General features: G+C 39.1%; 1 long non-coding RNA gene across 2 annotated transcripts in view; it reads right to left on the reverse strand.

The window, feature by feature from the left end:
* Positions 1–6,296, reverse strand: part of LOC139826999 (uncharacterized) — a 42,904-nt gene extending 36,608 nt beyond the window's left edge. For both annotated transcript variants that reach the window (XR_011737172.1, XR_011737173.1), the window contains exon 1: positions 6,198–6,296. This is a non-coding gene — a long non-coding RNA (uncharacterized lncRNA). The remainder of the gene's footprint in view (positions 1–6,197) is intronic.
* Positions 6,297–19,507: the final 13,211 nt, after the last annotated feature.

Below are 19,507 nucleotides of genomic sequence, written 5' to 3' on the forward strand. Positions count from 1 at the left end.
GTAAAAACACTATTTCAGAACAGAGACATTCAGGTTTAATCTGAGATTCCACCATGTAGAACATCCCATTTTAGGCACTTGATCCATAGAGGGTACAGACTAAGTTAAGGAGAATATAGAGAAAATGCTGCAATGTTAATTGCTTAGGAAGGTTTTCCTTTATTTAGGAGTTGCAAGATAGCTCAATAGCAAGCGAATAGGTCACAGCTCAGACAACTCTCAAAGAGCACATAAAGTTACTTTTTGCATTATTTCACTCTTTCTGATGGTCTTGAAAGAATTATTTCATTTACTGCACATATAGGATGAGGACATGGACATATGTACAGCTTATTACCATTGCTTCACTGCATGCAATTTCAGAAGCAGTGAAGGAAAACTTCTCAGTCTTCAAAACAGTGTGTAACTTTTTCAAGGGCCAGGTCATCCTGAGAGCTGAAACACTGCACAAGGCTGCTGAAGGAGAGATCCAGGGGGACTTATCTTCTGCATATATCCTTGATTCTGCACCTCTGTACTCACTTGAACAGAGACAGTGCACATCAGAGTAATCTGAAATTTTAAAACTCTAGGGTTTTGAACCTAAAATAAAAAAACTGGTTCCTTTCCTGCTGTAGTCATTTATGAGTTTGTGGAAAATATGTGAATGAACATTTTCCCTATGCTCTTTCACTACAAGCTCCATGTGCTTTGTTAAAACTGTCCAAAAAGGAGCAGTTGAAACTTCCTGTCATGGTTCCTCCAGCCAATTCTGCAAGGGGTGTTACCCTCTGACACAGGAGTAGCAACCAGCTGGTAGCTGGTAGCAATCAGCTAAAAGAAATCCATAGCTCCCGCACCTACTTGGTTAGGGAATATATGTCAATACCACAGCAGACACGTAGTCGAAAGACAGATCAAGCAGATTATGCTGCTACAAGGAAAAGGTAAGAACGTTACTTTTAGTTCGGTGCTCAGGTCAGTTCACTAGCTGCATTTATTCAATGGCCACTCAATGCAGTTGCCTGCATGCACACCCAGGGAAGGCAGAGGGATAAGAGGCAAAGGAGCTGTCAAAACAAGGACTTCTTAAGCTGACCTCATAGCTGAAGACAGGTCATCATGAAACACCAGAATGAAGCCATGGCTTGACATTCAATAAATCCTATCTGAGTACTTCCAGCCAGGATCAAAACACTGTGACCACATGCTGTAGAACACTTGACTTCATTTGAGCTCACTCTGCTGATTTGGTTTTCTTTAAAAAAATCAAATAGGTTAACTGAACAGTTAGCAGGCTTTGCTGTAGTAGACCAAGTGCCAGTTCTCCTGCAGCTGGTGTAAAGCTGACAGAAAGCTCCATGTTTTGTGTGATCAGGCTGACTTCACAGAATCATAGACTCATAGAATAGCTTGAGTTGGAAGGCACCTTCAAATCTCACCCAGGCCAACCCCCTTGCCATCAGCAGGGACATCTTCAACTAGATCAGGCTGCTCAGAGCCCCATCCAGCATGGACCTGAGTGTTTCTAGGGATCTGCCACCTCTCTGGGCAACCTGTTTCAGTGTTTCACCACCCTCATTGTAAAAAATTTCTTCGTGTCTAACCTGAATCTCCCCTCCTTTAGTTTAAAACCATTACCCCTTGTCCTATCACAACAGGCCCTACTAAAAAGTCTGTCCCTATCTTTCATGTAGGCTCATTTTAAGTATTGAAAGGCCACAATGGGGTCTCCCTGGAGCATTCTCTTCTTCAGGCTGAAGAACCCCAACTGTCTCAGCCTTTTCTGTTGCGTTCTCTGGCCCCTCTCCAACAGGTCCATGTCTTTCCTGTACTGAGGGCTCCAGAGCTGGACACACAACTCCAGGGGGGGTCTCACAAGAGCAGAGTAGAGGGGCAGAATCACCTCCCTTGACCTGCTGGTCACGCTCCTTTTGATGCAACCCAAGATATGTTTGGCCTTCTGGGCTGCAAGCGCACATTGCCAGCTCATGTCCAATTTTTCACCTACCAGTACCTCGCAAGTCCAACTGTGTGTCCATGCCTCATGTGGCCAAATTTTTCCTAGTGTTAGGCTTACCAACAAACAGATTAGTTGTTCATCATGGTAAAGCTGTGCCGTTATCCTTATGTGCCCTGCAGAACATGAGGTTCGACCTCAATCTAATGACAAACAGCACACTTAGTGAAAGAGTATATTTATATATACCAACTGAAGCCTTACTCAGTGCTAATTTGTATTTCTAAATGTGTGGCAGTTATGAAAGTCTTTTTTTATACAAGTCACTGTTCTGAAAACTTCTAGGATGAACTAGGCATCAGACCTGAAGTCAAATGTCCCCCAAAAGAGAATTAAAGTTGAATGAAAGTAACCTAAGTTTAAAGAATAAACTTTAACTGATCAAAGGATTTATGACAGAATACCATGTGAAGTATTTTTCATGTAAACTGCTTGAAAGCCCCTCTTGGTATAATGGAATGAAGTTATTGAACCCAGGCAAAAATTTGATTGATAATAACTACACAATCTTTTGTTTGGCAAGTTCTTAAATGTAGGTGTTTAGCACACATTTCCTTTCCAATTCTTTCCACACTGTGTGTTCAGTAAACTGAAAAACTGAAATGAGGATAGTGGATATTTCTCTAAATTACTCCACTTTCCCAAATGAATTCATATTGATTTTATGAATGCATCTTCCAAACAAATAATCTGTTTCTGCTGGCTAGATGTACAAGTCTCTACTTCAACTTAATTACCACACAATGTTGCATGAGATTGAAATAAAAACTTGCTAGTTGAAAACAAAGACAAGAAATTTTATCACTCTTAGTACATACGTGTCTTTAAGCAGATCATAGAATAACTGTTGATTGATTTATACTTTTTCCTCTCCATGAAGTTGGCCCTCCCCAGTCAAAATGTTCATACTATGGTCTCCGGTACCCAGCTTTTATAGCATTGCATTATTGGCTATATGTGCCAAAGCTATCGTTCCTTCCTAATAGATTTATGTGTTTATCTATGCAAATCCCTTGTGTTATGTACACAAATCATGCTTCTTGTGAGCTTAGAAATCCCTTAAGACAGTGCTGTTTAAATCATAGCCTTGCTGAAAATATCTTTTAGTTTTTGAACAGCTGTGTGTTTGAGCTCACTGCTAATACAAGGCAATTGGAGCATCTGGCTAAACTTTTTTCAAGGTTTGCTTTGGCAGTAGCCTAGCTGTTAAATATTGATGAATCTGTATTTGAAAGAAAAAGTCTTTCTGCAGAGGTCTCAGCAGAGAGGGCAGACAAGGAATATCATTTGGAACTGCAGAGCTATACATCTGTGTTGGACAGAGTCTGTGTTGTTGATTTTCTTGCTGCATGTTATATGAAAGGGACTGATTTGGAACAGAGGGAATTCTGCTTCTTTCCCCTAGTCCCTTCCCTGTGCACTGACTGAAATGATACGTCTCAGTGGGAGCTGATGATTGTTCCTTCCATGGGAGGAGCAAGTGATGTTTTGGGGACAGAAGCTGCTACAGTGCAGTAAGAGGCAGGTAAAGAAACCAAATGTGAAATACAGAAAAAGATGGAGTACAAAGACAGACTGTGGAATCCCAGAGAATATGAATATACATTTTAGGCATTTATGTGATCATTATAAAGAAGTGGTGAAAGCTCTGTTTCAGAGTCCTAATCCCATCACTATGTTCTAGGAACATAAGACTTCCAACATCCATCTCATCCCAGGTATCATATAAGACAATTGTGAGGATCAGGTTCTCAGAAGTTTCCTGCAGCAAGTTCACATAAAATTATCTTTCCCCAAAGCATCATCTAATATCTGGGCCGGAAGTAAGGTTAAAATAGATACGAATGAAAATCAGTCTTTTCAAAGAGGAAGTGATAGTATCCAAAGGAAGGTCCCATTTAAAGCCAGATAATTTTTTTTTAAGTAACTGAAGGAAATTGAGAATAATAGATGTATACTAGAGTTCCCAGACTCAAAAATACTGCTGTTGTTTATACTAGAGGAGGAGAGAGCGAAGTCTTCATATATGAAGATTGTTTGTCTGCTGAGTTATAATACTTAATATTGGCAATGTAGTTAACTTCATTGTTATGTCTTCAATCTTATAACACTGATAGTTTTCTGAAAGGTCAAGAGCTTAGAGAATCTAATTAAACCAATTTGACTTCTTTACTTTTGTTATGTTTTTAGCAAAGATAACTTGCAAAGGAAAGTTTGAAAACATGACCCACACCACCAGTGTTCAGCAAATAGGCACAAAATCATTTTTTCCCCTCCCTGGTTAAACTAAGATAACAATTCTGGGAACTGTCTTATCATCTGCAGCTGGCAGTACTGTGCCTGTTAGTTTCCAATGTCCACTTTCAGTTACTTTCCAGAGACTATTTAAATGGAAGAAAGCAGACGTGGTTTAGTGGAAGACTGGTGAGGCCTAATTTCTTAGAGTATTCTTTTAGTTTACATTTAAGAGAGAAAGAGAGAATTGCACCTCTACTACATCCATAATGCAGGATCCAAGAAGATGAGCACCTGTTATCATAATAGATATTTATCTGAATCTAGACATATTAACAAAATATCAGGTCTACATTATACATACATCTGTAGGTTTAAAAAGTCATCGTTGCTTCAAACAAGACAACATAGGCTTTATTGATCACTACTGGACTATGAATGCAGACTGTAGGATTCTAAGTCCAAAATACTAATGTTCACTTTCAACTACCAAGCCAAATGATACATCATATTAGAAATGTAAATAGAGGGAAGATGCTGTTTAATAGGGTTTTATGTTTTGTTTTGTTTTGTTCTGTGGGTTTTTTTATGATATTCATTTTAACATCTGCTAGCAAATTAGAGTTTGAAGACATTCTCACAGCATGTTTAATTTACTGAAATTCTGTTTTATATTAAAGGAATATGGTAGTAAAAGCAAAACAAAATAAAATAAAATAGCTGAAAGGGATAAATTCAGGGATGCACTTTGCATTGTGGAATCTCTTACATGAGTGCAAAATGAGGGTAAAACTTTAGCTTTTGCACTTCTAGTATTTAAAACAGTGCAACATCATTAATAAGTATATCTAGTGCAGCACTGCAGTGAATGAGCACTGAAATTTTCCAGCAGAAAACAAATAGAGTCGCATTTCAACTTATGTTAAACTGATGTAAATCAATTTCCTGTCTGGGTTGAAAATCAAAGCAGGTTTTGATCCAAGTGCTGTGCATAAATCAGATATTCAGCGTATGTAAATTGGTACAGTTTCACTCCTTCCCTTTCAGTCATATTATTTCAATGGATAATTTTTCTCCTGTATACATATGTACCCCAGAAGCTGATCAGTTTAAAGCTCAGCCAACAGTATATTAAAATCATTCATGTCTTTAGAAAAAAGCAGTATGAGTCACATAGTTGACTGAAGTATCATGCTCGTGGTTGCGATAACTATGTTTAGTGTTTGGAACTGTAAAGATCAAAGCTATTTCTTTTCAGGTGTTCCTATTCATTTTCAGTCCTCTAAGAAATACAGGAATCTAGACTGCAAAAAATACAGTGAGGGAGAGACTTTGAATTATATTTCAAATACATATTACATTGACAATTTTTATACCACAGAAGGACAAAATTTAAGATTATAAATGGACCAAGTAATTTTTTAAAAACTTGAACAGTTATAGCAACATTGCTATGAAGCCTTATTTAGTCTGAGTATCTTTTATAAAGCTAAAAAGAATGTGGTTCAAAATGAAAGGACATAAATCTTTGTGCAGTGAGTAGTACGTTTGTGGATGTCTTTGTCAGAGAAGAATGTGTTTTTAGAAATTGTAGATATGTTCAAGAGTAAAACGGGCAAATCACAGGAAAGGAATCTACTAAAACACTTAGAAACTCTGAAAAGTACATAGAAATACAGGGATTTCCTGAGCTAGCTGGAGGTGCTCTAGAAATATTAGGAAGAAGTATCATACATATGTGGGTTCTTTTGTCTTCTCTGGGCATCTGCCTAAGATTACTGTTCTCTAATAGGACATTGAGCAAAGCAGACCTTTATTCAGACCCACTAAGTTTGTAATCCTGAATCTTGGATTCAGCAAGACTTTGAGTCTTCTTGAAAAGTTATAATCACATATTCACTATAAAAATAACTTTAGGGACTGGCAATCCCAGTTGAATTTTCAAAGTTATGCTATGTCTTACCTGTACTCAAGCTCTTTGGTTCTTGCTGGTTTCACATTCCTTCACTTGGGGCGGTGTTTCTGGAGACCTCCTGTGGCCTGAGGTTATGCACTAGGCTCAGGTCTTTCAAAGCAAAGAGCAAAAGCATGACTGTCATTCCCTGGGTTATATGTATGGAGATGCAGTTAATCAGTGCTAGATTACAACACTTCAGATTTCAGATTCCAGCTTCCATTTTAGTTGGTGCCAAAGTTCAGATCTTACAATGAATAACAAACATGGGAAATGCTGGAATTGATACAACCCAGGTAATTCACTTGAAAAAAAGGAGATTAATATTAGGTGCAGAATATGACATAAAGTGTTTTGTCTTGGAAAGGAAGAGAAGAGCTCTGTGTGCAGTGTGGTGGACTGGTGATTCATGGAAACTTACAAAAAACAGCAGAGTATTGATAACTTTCATGTAATGAAGACAATGTATTCTGATTATATTGAAACTTAACCTTCATGACCTTCCACAGTGATATAGACCACAGTCATAGAAGCAGGCAGATATTGTTATCAAAATGTTTATAAATCAATTTGTTTACTAATTGGGAACAATCAAGTACGGAAGGCTTCTGTAAACTGTCAACAGCTTTTTTTCACTACTTCTCTGCTAGCCCACAGAGCTCTAGCTCCTTGCACAGGCTAGAAATAAAGTTATAGTTGCATACCATAAAAATGCCCACCACAGAGTCATGCTGAGGGTAATCCACCATTGAACTGCAATGTATGCAAAGACTGCTGAACATGCTCTGTGTTGTACAGTGTATGAAAGAATATTGTGGATACAGAGGAATATTTAGTGAGTGACTTCTCAGAAATTGACTGAAGCATGTATACTGCCAATGATTTCCAGTCCTGAAGAAGGAAACAGATAAGTCATTGGAAAATAGTCTGCAGTAGGAGTTAAGCGAGGACTTTCCACCTCTTGAAGGCCACTCACCTGTGCCAATGACTTTGGCTTCCCAAGTGAGAAAACAAACTGAATTCAGTGAAAGTAAATTCTAAGGCACTAGGTTTTCATTGATAGTTACCATGAGCCCACTGGGGAAAGCATGGAAGTTACTGTGCCCCTCAGAGGCAGGAAGAATGGAGAATGAAGCACCTACGGATGAACACCTCTGCAGGACGTGGCTTCCCCTTCTGCTCTACAAATTCAGACCAGTTAAGCAATGTCAATTGATATCCTGTTTGAGAGCTCACATATCTATTTCTCTGTGAACTCCTTGAGATACTTTTGTTAGTGAAAGGAGAACTGAAAGCAGATGATGCTCTGTTTTTACAGCATTAAGACAAATGTCCCTGTTTCTAGCTCATTTTTCCCAGCAGTGATGTTCCTACTCTTTGTACCTTCTCTTTAAGAAGCTCTCTCTTTTAGAAAACCATTTCTGTTCATACCACTAACAAGTCCTCTGAGAGGTTAGTGGTCAGATCAATTTGATTTCTACATAGAGCCCCAACGACAAAATAGAAAAAGTCAATAAAGCAAGAACCGAGTATGGACCAGGTTAGAAACACAGAAAGTCCAGGAAAAAAGATGATTTGCATATCATTTGAGGTGAGGGATGGAAACAAGTCAACTCTTTTATGTGTGTTTTAATACTTTATGCTTCATTTGAAAGGAAAAGCACTTGAAAATGTGACCTAATAATTCTAGCAGCAGCCTCATTAGAGATAAGCATAACTTGTTAAACTGATAATGTTCTTCCTCTCTCAAGTCTGTGGTCACAGACTCCTGAGAACAAAGCACTATCAAATTTAGTGTATGATTCACCTGGAGCCCTGCCAGGCATTCTAGACAAAGGGCTTTATCATGTCCCCTGTGCTTTCAATTGACCTGTTGCTTGTTGATATAGGGGATGGTGTTTAGAGCAGTCTGAAGAAAGATAGAGTGGGCTCCATACAGAATATTTTAAATATAATCAAATCTGTTCAAACCAGTGAGAGGTATGGTATTGATTAGAGATTGACAGGTCTCTTCACCTTTTCTGAATAAAACAAAACTGTGTAATAAATGTGTTGGAAAGATGTCTACTTTCTTCACATATGATACATTATCTTAACATGTCTTTGGCCTATTCCCAGATTTTCTTTCAAAGCCAATTGCACTACAGGAGAGAAGGACTCCCACAGTAAGTGTAGTCTCATTTCTAGTAAGTTGTGATACTAGAAGAAGTTCTGCTTTTTTATTCCTTCCTCATATGACAGAAAAATATGCAGAAAAAGTGTGACTTGATCATGAGGTATTCGCATGGCAGTGGGTATATCAATTGCCCCGCTGTTGTACTTTAATTTCTGCCATCGGGTTGAATACTTTAAGGCATTTACAGCTAAATTACCACAAGTGCAATGTAGAAATTTTGCTTGCATTAAAAGTTCTAATTCATATCCAGTCTTCGATGGTGGGTTGTTTTTGTTTTTGTTTTTCAGAAACCATGTGCATATTTCTCATCTTTTTGGAAGGTGTACCAGAAAGCAGGGTGTCAATATCACAGTGTATCCTTGCCAGCCTCTTACTGAGCAAATGTTTCAACTACAAGAGGAAAGCAGTATCTGATGCAATACACTGAGCAGGATACTGTAGCTCTTCAGGAAGCCTGTTCCAGTGTGGGTTGGGAGCCCCAAATTGGCTGTGGTAGTGGCTTTTTTGAGTGACAATTGTACAACGGTGCACAAGTATCCAGGTTCTTTGCTCAGGACAGCCACACCCTCCTTACTTGTTGTTCCAGGTCTTGCATGACTGGAAGTAAAGGTTCAGGTTTGTGCCACCTGTTCTGAGACACCATGCACAGCCACATGACCCAGCAGGTGATATTTGGCACAGGTGCCCAATCAAGTGCTGGCTGACACATGCAGATTGGCCATTGCCAAATGGAGCAGGTGATCACCTATGGAATGTGTTGTGGAAGACCCCAACCTGTCCTGGAGAAGTGATTAGCAGGTGCACTTCAGTTTAGATTGCAACATGTTACTGCTTTAATATGTTTCTGCAGGTCATTGACTTTGTGTTCATATTTTTGCATCCTGAGAAATTATTGCAAACATTTTCCTATGTATTTGATCCATATTGTAAGGACAGAACTGGTTTTGTTCATGTGTATATATATATATATATATTTTTTTTTTTTTTTTTATCCCATTAAACGCAAGCTACTGATGGGGAGTCATTTATTCTTCTTTTAGTGAAAGAACAAGCTTTGAAACTTTTGGATTTTTTATTTTAGAAAGCTTGGAAATTGTTGTCTTTTGTTCTATAAAATCAAGACTATGAGTTAAAAATAGAATTTCTGTTTATCATTGAAACAAATTGATCTTTCTATCCATGTAAAATGTGCTTTGTTGTTTCAACATGTTTATATAGTTCAGCTGTTATATTTAATTGAGGGGTTTCTGGTACATGTCAGATTATAGAAAGCAGAGGGAGATAAAGCTATTAGGTCAGTGAGTCTAGATTTCCACAGTCTGGATTAGTTTAAAAAGCAGTCACTTCTGGAAAAAAAAAAAAGTAAATAAATAAAAGAAAAAATTACTGGGACCATTGCTAGATAAGCTGTTGAAGGAACAAGAGTAATTACAGGATTTACATTTTACTGTGGTCTTACAGACATTTCTGGGCAAGATTCACAAAACATTTTTGTTTCAGGAAAAACATTTAACCCAATCTGAGTAGTGATGGCCAGAACCCAGGTGCATGCCACCTCCTAGGAGCTCTTTAAACCATGGAGCTGCATTTTTTTGTTTGTTTGTTTTTTAATGTTTCCAGAGATTTTCAAATCAGCTTATTGACTGTGCAATGACAAAAAGCCGACTGGAAAAATAGACAGCAGATCAATGAATAGCACCAACTGACAGAGTGACCCCATAGACCTCCTCTTTTGGTCTTGTCCAGACTACTCTCCTGAAATTTGTAGATTTGAATTACCTCTGGCAAATGTACAAATGTGCCAATGACTAAGATATTTTGTAAAAAATAGTCACCGTAAGTGCTGTCACCAGCTGTAGATGTATCTATGACCCAGGAACTCCAAGTCACATGTTCTTCAAATAGAACTGCAGTTCAAATACTCCTCCTTCCAAGCATTTTTTTTTGCATTTTTTTTTTTTTTAAATTGAATTAGATATTTCCCTAGTCAGTCATCCTGCTACTGTGGATTTCATCCCCAAGTATTCAAACAAGGCTGTATTGCCTAGCAGACCCACATGCCTGCATAAGGCAGCCAGACTCTGCTTTTGGGTAAGCGAGGAAAAGTTGGACGCTGTCAGGCTGGAATTCCCCATTGGTTATAAATTCTGGTGGAACAAGAAGAGAGAATAAAGAAATTCAAGAAGTGTCCAGCTGCCAGCACTCAAACACAGAAAATGAGACAGTTTCTTACTGGGCTCCAAGGTAACTCTAACTAACAGACTGGACACAAAAAGAAAGGTTGAAAGCACAAACTGTCTAGAGATGTAGGGACTAAATCTGTGATTTGGAGCAGCTTGTCAGGAGCAAGTAGAAGTTGAAGGAGCTCTGTGATGCCCTGTTGTGTCTCCAGGCTGAAGTGCGTCAACTGAAGAGATATATTTCTCCATGATCAGAAGTTTGCTTATAGTCTGCCTCTGTAGCTCCATCTCCTTATGGAGAGTAGTTGGACTAGACTTCCACTTGATTTCTGGCTTCAATGTCAGCCAGTGAGCTTATTGAGGAAAATATTTTAAGGGTTCACTTGGGCTGTAGATTGAAAACAAATAAATACACACACACACACACACACCCCAACACAAAACCCCACAGTGTCTGGGAAAAAATCAAAAGCGAGATTCCTTGCCAAGGTACAGCCTCTCTGACAGTTACGTATATGAATGTTTCACACCACACGCTGAGAGAAAGACAAGTCTCTTTTTTTTTTTTTGAGCTCCAGTTAAAAGTAGAGAAATCCACCATCCTCTCTGGCAGGCCAGATTAAGTAGAATTATCAGGGAATCTGAGCCTGTGCGATGAGGTGGGTACACTCTTAACACGCAAAGTGGCAAGTGACTCCCTTTGTTGTTGCATCCAGCTTGTACCACTTCTTTGTTCACTGTGAGCTTGAGTAACTCAAGTTTCCACTAAACTCCTCTCAGCTAGACACTATGATTTCAATTTGGAGCACCGGCTTTAGTCCAGGGAAGACTGTGATTGTGTTCCTGGTTTATGGTAGAGTCTCAGTTTCCAGTGGCTTGGGTTATGTTTTTTACCACATTCACTTTGCTGTCTGGACTGTCTATTTGCAATTGCAATCTTGACTTTTAACACAATTAGTGACAGAGCTCTGGTTTTTAATGTCACAAGATTTCTTGGCTGCTTTTCCCAATCTGCTGCTCCCAGTGTTTGGAGCCTGCATTGAGCCCGAAAACCTGTTACTGGCTGTCATCAGTGAAATAAGACATAAAAAAAAAAAATTCCTGATGTGCCATTTACCGCAACTGGAAACAACTTAATTAATATACTGATTTTATGAATTTGGTAATTAACATTTAATTAATTTTTCTCCATTTTGAGTGTACAGAAGGGGTAACTACTCCTCCAACAAATGCTTTACTTATTGTTGTAAAGGCATTTGGAAATTGTCTCATGAGAACTAAAACATTCTCTTCGTATGCTTTCCTTTTTTTCCTTCCAGCTAGCTCATGAACTAAGAACTGAATCAGTAGAAATTATGCTCAGAGCTGATGGCTCATGTATTTCCTTTCTTTGGCTGCTTATACAAGTAGGCAAAGAAGGTGCTGACTTGGCAGGCTTCAGAGCCAAGACTTTTTAAGACCAACTAGTGATTTGGAGTTCTAATGTTTTATATGCTTGGCTTGAAATGCTTTAGAGGCAATTGATTTTCAGAGGAATGGCACTCAGCACTTTGTGGAAACCCAAGCCCTTTTTAGCACTTTTAGAATTATTGAGTACTTTTGAAAATTTGGGTCCAGATCCTTGAGTTGAGAGTCTGAAAATGAAAATCCAGGTGTAGTTTTGCTCTGATGCCTCTGAGGGTTTGGACTCCCAAAACCCTTTGGAGAAGAGAGATTCTCTTCAGATGTTTCTTTCCAGCTTCTCATCCTCCTTCTGTTTCCTGCTCTGTTTAGGAGCTTGGAGGAATAGACAGAGCTTTCGTTTCTCTAGATAGAAGTAAAATCCAGGACATATGGTGCTTTGAACCTCTGGAAGTACTTTGAAGTTCAGTTGAGGCCACAGGTGGTTTCAGTAGGAAATAGAATGACAGAGTATTTTGAATTTCTCAGATTAGTTATTTTGTATAGAGTTATAGACAGATTCATAGAAGATGAGGGATTCTAATTTCCAAGCCACTCAATTCACAAGTCGGAGCACACAAAGGATTGAAAGCAAGGCCACAAGGCCACAGCCCAAAGGATTACATACATACATATGTACACACTCTCTCCTGGGGTATAGTAATTCAGCAAACAGAGCAGGTAGTGAAAAATGTGCACTTTCTGCCTTGCTTCCTGGGTCATCAGGAAACACATGGGGTGAGTTCTCCAGCATCCAGCAAAATAGAGCTTCAAATGTTGTCAGCTGCAGTGTGGGAATTGCCAAGGAGGGATAAAGATATGCATCTTTATGTCCCAACACTTTCTAATCAAATGGAATCACAGAGAAAAGAGCAGTACCTACTAAGAAGGGATGATTTTTTTTTTTTTCCTGAACACACAAAAAACAAAGCAAGCATTTCACCATGCAAAAATGTCTCTATTTCAATCAGTAGGGACTATCCTGCAGCCACTGAGCAGGATTTAGCCTGGACTATTTCAAGTACAGTTTGAGACTGAAAATATAATCTAGATAGAGTGAGATAAGAAAAAGTCTTGAGGGTTTTTTTGCAGATTAAGAAATTGACCATAAACCAGCAGATTAAACTGTCAACCTAAGACTGACTGTTCTGAGTGGGTTAACTCAGCATCTCAAAACAATATTATTATCAATTTTATAGCTCTCCTAAACAGCCTTGTGGTACAAAATGGGAGAGGAGGTTGGAGGCATAAATTTAGAACACTACATTAATGGCCTACCTATAAAATTAGGTAAATGGACAATCATTTTAAGAAGAAACATAGTAGATTAAGTGAATAAGTAGTGTGATGCATTCCTATCCTGAATTTCAAGGACAAATAATTATTCTGTTTTGCTTTTCTCACTGAACTACTTTCCTTTTTGCCTACAATTATTTCACCCACATGTGCAAATTTAGACAGAATTTAAAAGAAAAAAAATCAGGTGCAAGACATTACATGGTAATTAGTATGCCAATTAACTCCATTTTAAACATGCTTCCAAAGAACTAGTTCTGATGGACTTGACTTAATCACACAACCAGGGCCAGGACATGGAACAGCTAAACATTCTAGAAGTTCCCTTTAACACTCCATAAGCACTCGCTTTCCCTCCTTCTCTTTGCTCCACTGCCATCATAAAAACCAGCTTTCAGTATTTTAAGATTAGGTATTTCTTCCATGGGTGGAAACTAAGTATTTTCAATATAATATGAATTTGAATAATATTTGTCCCACTAATATAAAATAATCTCCTTAAAAAAGCAGCATTCAGTAGATAGAGAAAGAGTGGTTTTTTAGGAATTCTGCTGCTAATCCCATAACATACAGACTCAACGACAATTTGCACGAAGCAGCATGGTTTCCCTCTTGAATCAGAATTTTCAGGACTGGGGATTTTATTTTTAATTGAAGAAAAAATGTCTTGTATTTTTATATTTTAAAAAAATCAGAAACTTCTGAAAACCTCCAATTCCATAGAAAATCTAACGGCATTGCCAAAAGTTTTGCTGTGATCAATGTTAAAAATGTTCAGCAGCCGTCAAGTTGAATAATTTAATAGTAAAACCTCATTTTTTAATAATTTTGTTATCCAAGTCTGTCATCTAGCCAAGCATCCAAAATGTTACCATGCAAATTTAATGATCAACGACAAGATGGTAACACAAAGTCATCGGACAGATCATTGAAATTAACATTCATTGAACAAACCAAAGACGTAATAGACCAATCTGGTCAAACAATCTGGTAAACAAAAAGAAGGATATAAAATTCCCAGCTAGTATTTCACAAGAATAATTCAGCCTGTTTAGGCACAAAATATATGTAAGACTAGAGAAAATTAGGAAGAATGTTTAAGCAAATGAATCCGCCACCTCTACAGTGTGGGCTGACCTACACCATTCACTAAACTTGGGCACTTGTTTTGATGAGATACGCATTCAGAAGAGGGGTATCTGGAGCAGCTTTGGACACATGTATTTCATCAGGTTGTTCTAGTTTTGGCTGGGCTAGGGCTAGTTTTCTTCACAGTAGCTAGTATGAGTCTACATTGTGGATTGTTCTGGAAACAGTGTTGCTCACACAGAGATGTTTTTAGTTGTCACTGAGCAGGCTCACACAGAGCCTAGGCCTTTCCTGCTTCCACTGCCTCCGCACCAGCAAGTGAGCTGGGCGTGCATAAGAAGTTGGGAGGGTTCACAGCTGGGACAGATGACTCCGACTGACCAAAGGGATGTTGCATACCATATGACACCATGCTCAGCAATATAAAGCTGAGGGAATAAGAAGGAAGAGGAGGGGACATATTTGTAGTGATGGAGTTTGTCTTCCCAAGTAGCTGTTACGCTGAACACCTGCCTGCCAATGGGAAGCAGTGAATGACTCCCTTGTTTTGCTTTGTTTGTGTGTGCAGCTTTTGCTTTACCTACTAAACTGCCTTCATCTCAACCCACAAGTTCTCTCACTTTTGCTCTTCTGATTTTCTCCCCCATCCCACCATGAAGTAGTGAGAGAGCCACTGTGTGGTGCTTAGTTGCCAGCTGGGGTTAAACCACAACACAAGTAAATGCTGCAGGTGGTATAATCAGCAGAATTAATTCAGTTAGGCTGTGTAAGAGGCTGCCAAAAACTGTGCTTGATGGCTCACTTCTTTGCTAGCATTTCCAGCTAGTATGTCACTAGTGCTAAGTGGATGGGAGCTGCTGCTGCTGCATGAGAAGCCATAAGAATACGCTGAGCTTAGTAAATGTGTCCATTTTATACAGTCCATGAAATTAACACTAATTGATCTGCAAGGAAAATCAGCTCCCTGTTCCATTACCATGTTTTCCAAGTGCCTCTTAGGAACCAGCAAAATCAATACGTTTCTGTAAATAAAATGTGAACTATATCTATGTGGTTATAAATCTGATAAAAAGCTGGCAAATTTAAACTAATAACACTTTAATAAAATACATATCTCTATATCCGTAATTATTTCCCCATGGCCACATTTAACTTGAAAGAAAATTATATACCTATGAAAATAAATGCTTTATCATTTACTATTACAAGAGGTTTTTGCCTCCATCTTTTACTGTTTTCTAAATATGTTTAGTGTTGTTACTTTAATTATATTTTAGTCATGTTGACAAAAAGATCTATGAACATGCAGAAGGTAAGTGGCTGCAGCTGAAAGCAAAAGTATCTGGGTTTATGTTGTCCCAAGCTGCCTCAGGCTATGACAATGTGAACCTGTCCAAGCTCAGCTCTGCATCTCAAGTCCAGTGCTCAGAAAATAGTTGCAGCCCTACTGTCTGTGGCAGACGTTTTCTGTAGGAGAAGCTTGATCCTTGTAGACTGGAGTCTTGCCTCATTTTTCTAAGCCATAATTTAGTCATGCTTAAATGAAACATGTTTTCATGTAATACTGACTATAAATAAGCTCCTCTGTGGTACTGGGACAGTCTATGGAGTGTGTTTTCATTGGATCTGCCAGTCCCTGGAGCAAACCATTAGCTATGGTGACCAGCTAATTGCCTCTGGGTGTTCCAGCTTTTGTGGCCACATTGATTCAATGCTGCTTTTGACTCTTCATTCTTGCCTTTGCAAGAGATGTTGCCAGCCCATCTCTAGTGTGTCCAGCCAAGAGAGTAATGTCTCACAACCATGAAGCAAGCTATGATAACAAAACTGTTCCTTTGCAATCTATGTCACCTGTCATTAAGTACTGTTGACTCTCAGAAATGAAAAATCCTGTCAGGCGCTTTTGTTTTAGTTTCTTATATCTGTTTTTTCACTCTGTAAGTCCGCAGTGTCTATTCCAGTTTAGCATTCACTTTGCATCCATTTGTAGCTAAAGAAAAAATTACGTTTGTATTTTCAGTGTATGATAAGTCTGCCAGGTGCCTTTTCACCATGGCACTAATCAGTTTATGAGAAGTTTCAACTAAGGCTGGCCTCTCATAGATAAAAGTTGTACAGTTTTTATAAAAATGGATGAAGGCCAAAACCACCTCATTTCTTTGGGAAACTGGCATTTTGGTTTTGATCACACCCACCAAACACAAACCACTAATCATCTGCAATGCTGACTCTATTTTGTTAAAACATTGACTCCAAACTGCCCCCTGAATGGTTTACACCAGTTTAATTCTGGGATTTCTGCTACAGTACCTCAGCAGTGTTAAAAGACCAAGCTCTCAACAGAGAGACTTACAGCTCACGAACACTGAACAGTTTTACACATCAATGCTTTTAAAGGTATTATGGTTAGCTACATCACAGACAAATAACTTGCTGGCTTCATTTCTCTCCTGTGGGATTTAATTTCCAATACACAGTATTGAAATGTGCTTATTGAGTCATGAGTCTGACAGTTTCAGAACTGGCAACTCAGTTTCTCTCACCCCTTCAAAACTACCAGTTGCAATGTTTTCACTACTTTTCCCAAAAGTTGAAGCATGTTATTTCTATATTCATCATGCTTAATCCATGCTATCAAGTTGTTGAATTTTTCAGTGAAATAACTTAACCTCAATGGTAGTCCCTTGAAATGGTGCTTTCCAAAAAGGTTAAAAAAAACATAACTTGTGTTCTGGTTTCATAAGGTAACAAATCAAAGCCATGGCAATAATTTAGGCAGCATAAATGGCATCAGCTAACTCCCCAGTAATTTTTTCCACTGTAAGTATTGCAGAATATTAGATAGAATAGGTTATAAGGTTATTTGGTTTGGGAAGTTACGTGCCCAAATCCCAGCATTAGATAGTGTTTTCTTTTTGATGTTCATATGTTGCACACAAGCTTGGCATATGCTGTGTATATGGGTTTCTGCAGTCATCTGTGGGGGTTGTTTTCAGCATTGCTGCTATACACCTGTCTTATTTGTAGTCATTTTCTGTCCTGTTTATTGTGATATTCCAAAGCTTCGTGAGGCTCTGAGCAGGTCAGGTGGGCTCAGAACTTCCTAAGTGAGGACATGAGGTTGGAGTTCAGAAGTCAGGGCCACTGCCAGGGAGTGGTGACCTCGTGATGTAGCTATGTCTCACAGGTATTGTAGATGTGATAATCCTGATGCCTGCTGAATTAGAATACTAGTCACTTCTATCAGCAGCAGTCTGCCTTTGTTTTCTCATCAAATTCTAATGGCTTCCTAAGTGATTATTGCTGAATCTTCTAATAGTTTCTTTGTGGGGGACTTATCTGGTCAAATGAGAACTCTGCAGCAGAGATATCTACAACCGTGCTAGTCATTTAGACTGTGCAATCAATTACAGAAAATAAGTACTTCTAAGGAGTACTTCAACTTATGCTAAAGTGGATTTCTAAAAGAGATTAATCATGTTCCAGAAGATCATACTTCTCTCCAATAGCTATAGAGAGTCCATATAAATCATTCAGGGAAACAGCAACACCCTGGTTATCTGAAGACAAATGAGGATTATTACTAGCCTTCAAATCTTCCCAGATTTCTGTGAAGGACTCAGCAAAACCTACTGTTCAATCCTGTATCAGTAATGAATCTTCCATGTTTTCACTTCTCTCAAATCTTGTATATTTCTGTTTCTTGGTACAGAATGGAGAATCCACAGGTTTTGTATGGTAAGTAGCTTTCCTACTTGTTTAGCTGGAAACAGTTAAACATACGAGTGTCAGGACCTGACATGTACAGAAATAAAATTATTTTCTGCCTACCTTGTGTTTTGATGATGCCTGTGGCTTGAAGGTGCAGCATGGAGTACTGTTCAAATTCACTCCAGCTGTGCCTCACACTTCAGACAGTACTTCTGTTGCATCCTTACTATGCCTGGTGTTCAGTGATTAGCTGGTGCCTAAGACATGTGCAGCAAATGTGTTGCTCTTTATGTAGTCCAACTGGACATGACAATAACAAGAGCTATATTCTCTCTGGGGGAAAAAAAGGACTCTGACCCTTTTTGGCTCCCTGTACTGGAGTCTAAGGCTGTACTGGAGGGATCAAACCTGAGTTTGGAATTACTTCAGTGTCAGTGATCCTGTTGAAGGAGCTGTGAAAGTGCTAGGACCTTTCCCTGCTGATTGTACTGAAGGTCTCCTTGCCCACAGAAAGGGAATGTAAAAAGGGTTGCCTCTTCTATTTTTCTGCTGCACCAGCAGCAGACCAGCAATATGCTAACTATCTGGAGCATGAGCATTCCAACTAACTTCTTACTCTGCTGGAAACTTGACAAGAAAAAGAGAAGAATGCTCTAGAATACAAAATGAGACAGATGGCCTGTTAAAAAAATTAACAGCAGCAAATGTGTCCAAGAGGCAGATGAGGTCTGCAAAAAAAACTGAAAGAATAAGAGGAAGCTAAATTACTGATGCTACTCCAATTTTATGCATGCACAGTTGGGTGGGCCTTCAAAATAGAGGGTCAGAGTCTTTCCTGCGTTCGTTTAGGTAGACATGCCAGTAGTGAATTTAGCAGTCAATCAGCAATCACAGTATCACAGTATGTTTGGGATTGGAAGGGACCTCAAAAGATCATCTAGTCCTATCCCCCTGCTGGAGCAGGAACGCCTAGGTGAGGTCGCACAGGGACGTGTCCAGGCGGGTTTTGAATGTCTCCAGAGTAGGAGACTCCACAACCTCCCTGGGCAGCCTGTTCCAGTGCTCTGTTACCCTCACTGAGAAGAAGTTTTTTCTCAAATTCAAGTGGAACCTCTTGTGTTCCAGCTTGATCCCATTACCCCTTGTCCTACCATTGTTTGCCACTGAGAAGAGCCTGGCTCCATCCTCGTGGCACTCACCCTTTATATATTTATAAACATTAATAAGGTCACCCCTCAGTCTCCTCTTCTCCAAACTAAAGAGACCCAGCTCCCTCAGCCTTTCTTCATAAGGGAGATGCTCCACTCCCTTAATCATCTTTGTTGCCCTACGCAGGACCCTCTCCAGCAGTTCCCTGTCCTTCTTGAACTGAGGGGCCCAGAACTGGACACAATATTCTAGATGGGGTCTCACCAGGGCAGAGTAGA

Source organism: Patagioenas fasciata, chromosome 1, assembly GCF_037038585.1.
Source record: "Patagioenas fasciata isolate bPatFas1 chromosome 1, bPatFas1.hap1, whole genome shotgun sequence".
Lineage (NCBI taxonomy): Eukaryota > Metazoa > Chordata > Aves > Columbiformes > Columbidae > Patagioenas > Patagioenas fasciata.